We start from the raw sequence: 7243 nt of genomic DNA, 5'->3' as shown, positions 1-7243 counted from the left end.
CTACTCTGATGGGTCCGCAAGGAAATCCGGTCACCCCGCCAGCAAATCAAAACACTATGCCCGTCATACCTGTAGCTGCCCCGGTGCCACCGGTAGCCCCTGTTCCAGTAGTCCGACAGGAGACTTATTTGATACAGTGGCTAAGACTAAAGCCGGGTTCAAGACGGTGGAAAATATCGTAGAACTGCTGGATTGGCCCATACCGGAAAAGATCAAGTGCGTGTCTTTCTGTTTTTCCGGAGACGCAAGGATGTGGTGAGAAAGAGTTAAGGCCAAGAGACAAGTCAATCTGATGAACTGGGCAGATTTCGAAGCAGAGTTTCTGGAGGAATATTTTCATATGCGAGTGACAAATCGGCATTATGACGAGTTCACTGAGTTCCGGCAAGGCGATTTATCAGTTAGTGACGCCGTGAAGCGCTTCAATCGCCTCGCACGCCTATGTCCAGAGTTGGTCAGCACGGAAAGAGAACGGGTCAGATTAATGTTGAAAATGCTCCGACCAGAAATAGTCTTGAACGTGGCCGGCGGAATTAATAGGCCCCAGACTACCGAAGAGCTAGTCAGCAGTGCCCTGATCACCGAGCATTATCAGAAGGCAATGACCGAAAGTAAGAACCAAGTACAGACAGAAGGAAAAAAGTCTCAAGGTACAAGAACAGGCTGGAAAGGAAACTCCACTAGAAAAAGGAAGCAATGGAACAATACTAAAAGTGGTCCAGTGAAGCAACCTAAGTACCCTACATGTATCACTTGTGGAAAGCAGCATTCCGGAGTATGCCACCAGGGTACGAGAAAGTGCTACAATTGTGGACAGGAAGGACATATGGTCAGAGACTGCCCTACCCGGTTCCATGTACCATCTCAGCAGAATGACCAGAATAGGAGTACCCCCGCACAACTACATCAGATGCAAGCAGCTCTGGAAGGGACTCTGATTAGCCAAGGGAGATTAGAAGCCCCACCAGTGACGACGAATGCCAGGGTTTTCTCTCTCACCAAGGAGGACGTGGCGAGTGCTTCTACAGTGGTCACAGGTCAGCTATCTATTTTTAGTCAGTATGCTACTGTATTATTTGATACTGGAGCAACCCACTCGTTTGTCTCCACACCCTTCATGAAAAAGTTAGAAGTGCCACCACAAGTCATAAATGGTAAATTCTTAACAACCTTGCCTTCGGGAGAAGTCATGCCTTCCGATCAGATGCTGCGAGCCGTGCCTATCCGAATCGCAGACAGAGAACTCTACTGCGATCTGATAATACTCGACATGCAGGATTTCAATATTATACTAGGCATGGATTTCCTGAGCAAGTACGGTGCTTCAATCAAGTGTCGTAAAAGAAAAGTAGTCTTCCAACCGGAAGCCGAATTGAAGTTCAAGTTTATTGGGGAGCAACGGGAAAAGATGTGTTACGGGATCGGAATCATTTCAGAAAGGCTCTCTACTTTGATGATAGCACCAACGCTGTTTGACGACATATTAGAGAAGCAAGGTCACGACCCGAGCACCCAAAGGATCAAGCAAGAGGTTCTAGAAGGAAAGGATAACGGATTTCGTATCACTGATAATGGAGTACTCTATCTCCGAGATCGGTTATGTATACCCGATGACCCAGGGTTGCAGAAAAGTATATATGCGGAATCTCACGCAACACCTTATGCGATGCATCCAGGATCCACCAAAATGTACCAAGATTTGAAGAAGAAATTCTGGTGGTTCGGCATGAAAAGAGATGTGGCTCAGTATGTTAGTTCTTGCCTGACTTGCCAGAAGGTCAAAGCAGAACATCAGAGACCTGGAGGGTTACTGCAGCCAATTCAGATTCCCGAATGGAAATGGTAAGACATTTCTATGGATTTCATCTCGGGACTACCCAAGACAACAAATAGGTATGATGCTATATGGGTAATTGTGGACAGACTGACGAAGTCCGCACACTTTTTAGCAATCAAGATGACATATTCAACAGAGCAATTAACCCAATTATATGTTAAGGAAGTTATCAGATTACATGGGATTCCTAAGACCATTATTTCTGACAGAGATGGTCACTTTATCTCATATTTTTGGGAATGTGTTCAGAAGGCTCTTGGCACAAGGCTATTGTTCAGTACTGCCTTCCACCCTCAGACTGACGGACAAACAGAAAGGGTGAACCAAGTGCTAGAGGACATGTTACGAGCTTGCGCTTTAGACTTCAAAGGAAGTTGGTGTCGATATTTATGTTTAGCGGAATTCGCTTATTATAATAGCTACCAAACTACCATTGGAATGGCGCCTTACGAAGCTCTGTATGGAAGGAAATGTAGGTCACCTATATGCTGGTACGAAGGTGGAGAAAAAGAAAGAAATGGGGCTCCGAATGGATTTCATCGATGACACCACCCGAGCTATACAGAATATTCGTCAGAGAATAGAAACTGCTCAGAGCCGACAAAAGAGCTATGCCGACAAACGGCGTAGGCCGTTAGAATTCAGTATCGGAGACTCGGTATTTCTCAAGGTAGCTCCGATGAAAGGAATAATGAGATTTGGGAAGAAGGGCAAGCTAAGTCCACGATATGTGGGACCATATCGGATACTGAAAAGAGTGGGTCAAGTGGCGTACGAGCTAGAGCTACCCAAGGAGATGGTAGCTATTCACAACATATTTCACATCTCAATGCTTAAGAAGTGTATTTCCAGTACAGATCAAGTGATTGAGCCACAGACAGTACAAGTTCAAGAGGACCTAAGTTATGAAAGTAAACCCATCCAAATACTGGATAGAGGAGTCAAAAGGTTAAGGAACAAAGAAGTGTCTTTAGTAAAAGTCCTATGGCAAAATCAACGATTCGAAGAGGCAACCTGGGAACGTGAGGACGATATGAAACAAAGGTACCCGGAGCTATTCTAAAGTTCGAGGATGAACTTTCTATGAGGTATGGGGTACTGTAACACCCACGAATTTCTTAAGCTAAGTATGTGAAGATTTTCTCTTAGAATAAAAAGATAAGATAGAACCAAAAATATATAAAAGAAAAGGAATTGGTTAAGGATTGAACCTTGAACCTTTTTAAGCTAAGGATTATGGAATTACCACTAGACCATCATAATTTATTGTTAAAGGAGGAATGGAAATTCTAGATAAAGTTAAGAGCATGATAAAAAGAAGGAAGCAAGAAAAATTCAATTAGCTTTCTTTCTCCTTCTCTTGATTAAGAAGAAAACAAGAAAAAGACAAATTGTCTTCTTCTCCTTCCTTCTCCTTTAATTTTCGTGGGTTGATGAGATGAGGGATTTGGAGAGCAAAGGGGGATGAATGAAGACATTTTCTTCATCATTAAGAGAATAAAGGATGAGTTAAGAAGAAGGGAAGGCAAAGTTTCTTTTTGCTTCTTACTCCCACCTAGCATAAGAGGAAAAACAAAGAAGGGAGTTCATTTTCTTCCCTTTCCTCACCATTGCCGTGACCTAGAGCCTCCCCTCTCCCCTTTTCGAAAATCCAACTAAGGTTTTCTCCCTAATAAAACCAAACCACAAGAAGGGGTCCTCAAGATCTATCTCTCACAAGCAAGAGAAGCAAAAGGGAGCACTAGAAGGAGAAGCTCTCTTCTTCCTCTTCACAAAGGGTATCTTCTCTTAGGGAAAAGACCAAGCAAGAGGATGTGAGTATCCCCTCACCTATGGTACAAGTTGTTATATGATTTTGTTCGAGTTCAGATGGATTAACAATCTAGGGTTTCTTTTGGAAACTTTCGGCCATGCCACTTTGTAAGGCCTATGGAAGCTCAAAACCAAAACCAACATGCTTAAGGTTTTTCTCATGATATGCTATGAATATGATGTGCGTAGATTATATACTCTTTTATGCATGTTTTTACGCACATTTACATACTTTGAGCATGCTTGATCTATGCATTTTTATACTTCCAGCTTTCCTTTTAGGATATTTACTCTTTTGGTTCGGAGAGCTGCTTTTTGTGCATTTTCTGTACATAGGAGTCGATTTGGTGAAAAATCTACATCCTTGGGCAAGCATTGGAGGAAACAAAGGGAGAAAGCACCGGGCTGTGTACCTCACACGGCCCTGCACTGGTATGGAGCTCGGGCCGTGTGGAGTTTGGCACCAACAGAAGTGGAGAATGACATGGTCGTGTGAACTTCACACGGCCGTGTCAAGATTTGAAGCCAGCCAGAGCAGAAGCCTTACATGGCCGTGTGGATCTACACGGCCGTGTGAGGTTTCCAGAGACTAAGCAGGCTGTGGCCGTGTGCACCACACGGCCGTGTAGCATTTCCAGAGACTAAGCAGGTGGCGGCCGTGTGCACCACACGGCCGTGTTTCCGGAGACTAAGCAAGGCGGGTCGTGCACCACAGTAGTAGCATTCGAGACTAAGCGTGTGGCGTGTGCACCACTGTGTAGCATTTCTAGAGACTAAGCAGGTGTGGCCGTGTGAACCACACGGTTTTGGCAGAGAAGGAGCTGGACATGGCCGTGTGAATCTCACATGGCCGTGTGGCGCCCGATTCCCTCCTCTATTTAAACCCTCCTTCATGAATTGAAAGGGGATCTCTCCCCCTTTGGGAGAAGGTAAGATTTGGTGGTTTCCTCCCATTCTTGGGAGGATTTCTAGGCGATTCAAGGGGAGTTCTTGGTGATTCCGGCTCCGGAGCGAGGATTGGATCCGAAGACGAAGTTTCTTCGTAGATAAGTTTTTCTCTTTCCCCCTTTTCTTGGTTTCTTGGATTGGGGATTTAAGGAATGCTTGTATTCTCTATTTTTCGGGTTTTCTTTCTCGATTCATGGAGTAGATCCTATATTCTAGGATGAAGGGAGTATTTGTATGATGGATTGATGTAATCTCTTATGGATTTGCCATTCTCTTGTTTTAATGACATTATCTTGCTTGTATCAATTAGATCTTGAACGATTAAAGATGATTCGTGCTTAATTCTCATTCTTGATTAATTGTTTGAATTTCTTATGGACTTTGTAAAGATAAACTCTCACTCGATCATCCGAGGGATCCACGTGACAGGTGCAAGCCCGTGTAAGGACGTTTGAGAGACAATCTTGAAGAGGAAATAGGAATATTCAAGAGAGTAGGATGGATTTTGTGATTAGTTTCTTGTATCTTGATAGATTGATAAGTCGTGGGCTTCTACGTTGATATCCGAGGAAGGCATAGTAATAGGTGCACTTCTGTGTAAGGACAACATAGGTTCATGTCTAATTAATCCTATTTAGATACATTTCTCAGTCCTTAGCCGGTTGTCTATTGCAAGAGAGAACAGGCAACTTTCTACATGTTTGGCAATTGAGGGATAAGAATTGGTGAACCATTTACATTCGAGAAATCCTACAAAGAAACCGAAACTCCTAGAATCTCCCTTTATCATAACTCAAAATACTAAACTCTTGTTTGTTGATCTTTAAGATTAGATTTGTTTACCTTACTTTGCTTTTGAAACGATTGGATAGTTGTTTGGCTAATTCGCATTGAGACATTTCTAGTGCTTATTCCAGTCCCTGTGGATACGATAATTTTTTATATTACTTGCGACGCGTAACAAGTTTTGGCGCCGTTGCCGGGGACTGCGCTATAACATTAGGAATTATCAATTGAGTTAGACTAAACATAACATTTGTTCTCCTTTCATATTGCATAGTTGTAACTAATCATTAGATTTCTGTTTTTACCTTCTTATATAACTTTCACTTCTTGTTAGTTCTTTTTGTACAAATTCAATTCTGCATTTTTGATTCTTTTATTTTTATTTTTTTTGAATTGTCATTTGCTATCTTGTTCTTGTGTATGCGAAGATCTAACTTTGCAGGGGAATTCTTTCCTTTTGACCCTGAGATTGATAGAACCTTCCATAAAAGAAGAATTCTACAAAGGCAAATTGAAGAAAAGGAACATTTGAACATGGCAAATAGACCACTTAAGGATTATGCAACACCCTATGCAAGAGGTTTTCGATCTAGTATTTCAAGACCTTCAGTGGAAGCTAACAACTTTGAGATCAAACCCGCAATCATATCTATGGTGCAGCAGAACCAATTTGGTGGAGGACCTCATGAAGACCCCAATCAACACTTAGAGGTCTTTTATGAAATATGTGGGACCATGAAAATGAATGGAGTTCCTTCAGATGCAGTTAGATTATTATTATTTGGGTTTTCTCTAAGAGATAGGGAAAAGCAATGGCTGAATTATTTAGCCCCTAATAGCATCACCACTTGGGAGCAGTGTGAGCAACAGTTTCTTGATAAGTTCTATCCACCAAGCAAAACAGCTCATATGAGGAATTTAATTGCGAGCTTCAAGCAAACTGACTCAGAATCTCTTTTTGAAGCATGGGATAGATATAATAGTATGCTCAGACAATGCCCACATCATGGGTTGGAAAGATGGTTAGTGTTGCACACTTTTTACAATGGTATCAATTATCATACCAAAGTGTCCCTTGATTCAGCTGCTGGAGGGGCACTTATGAACAAAAGCTTAGATGAAGCCGAAGAAATCATTGAAAGTGTAGCACAAAATCATCATCAATGGGCAAATGAAAGAAGTGGTGACTATTCCTCTGTAAACCCAACAATTAAAGCATCATGGAAGTTTGATGTAGATGCAGTCACTCTTTTGTCTGCAAAATTGGACACTCTTACAAAGAAATTTGAAAATATGGGGACTAGTGCTAATATGGTCAATGCTATTAGTACATCTTGTGAAGTATGTGGGAGTTCAGAGCATTCAAATGACTCATGTCCATTGGGAGCTATTACTGCACAAATCAATCAACTTGAACAATGTGATGCAATCATGAGTTACAATCAAAGGCAGAACAACCCATACTCAAATACTTATAACCCTGGATGGAAGAGTCATCCAAATTTTTCTTACAGAAATAATCAAGATCAAGGACCATCTATGGGGGCAAGACCAAATTTTCAAGCTGGCCAACAGAATTTTCAACATCTATCTTCTCAAGGCTTACCAAAGTCAAATGTTGAAAAGATGCTTGAAGAAATTGTCTCAAGTCAGAATGAAATGAAGCAAGATATAGCAAAGCTCATTCAAAGAATGGATAATTCTGATAAGCATCAAAGGATCCAGGATAGTCAAATTGCCCAACTAGCTTCCTCATCATCCAGAGCACCAGGACAGCTTCCAGGAAAACCTGATGTGAATCCTATATAGCATTGCAATAGGATTGAGCTTAAGAGCGGACGGACCTTGGGAGACTCCCAA

General features: G+C 42.0%; 1 non-coding gene across 1 annotated transcript; it reads right to left on the bottom strand.

The window, feature by feature from the left end:
• Positions 1 to 6290: 6290 nt before the first annotated feature.
• LOC121994689 lies at positions 6291 to 6396 on the bottom strand. Its single transcript, XR_006115792.1, has one exon. It is a non-coding gene; the product is annotated as a small nucleolar RNA R71 (small nucleolar RNA).
• Between the last annotated feature and the right edge of the window lie 847 nt (positions 6397 to 7243).

The sequence above is a fragment of the Zingiber officinale genome, chromosome 1B (genome assembly GCF_018446385.1).
Source record: "Zingiber officinale cultivar Zhangliang chromosome 1B, Zo_v1.1, whole genome shotgun sequence".
Taxonomy (NCBI): domain Eukaryota; kingdom Viridiplantae; phylum Streptophyta; class Magnoliopsida; order Zingiberales; family Zingiberaceae; genus Zingiber; species Zingiber officinale.
Note: the sequence above shows the minus strand (reverse complement) of the source record. Positions and strands in the feature narration are given on the sequence as shown.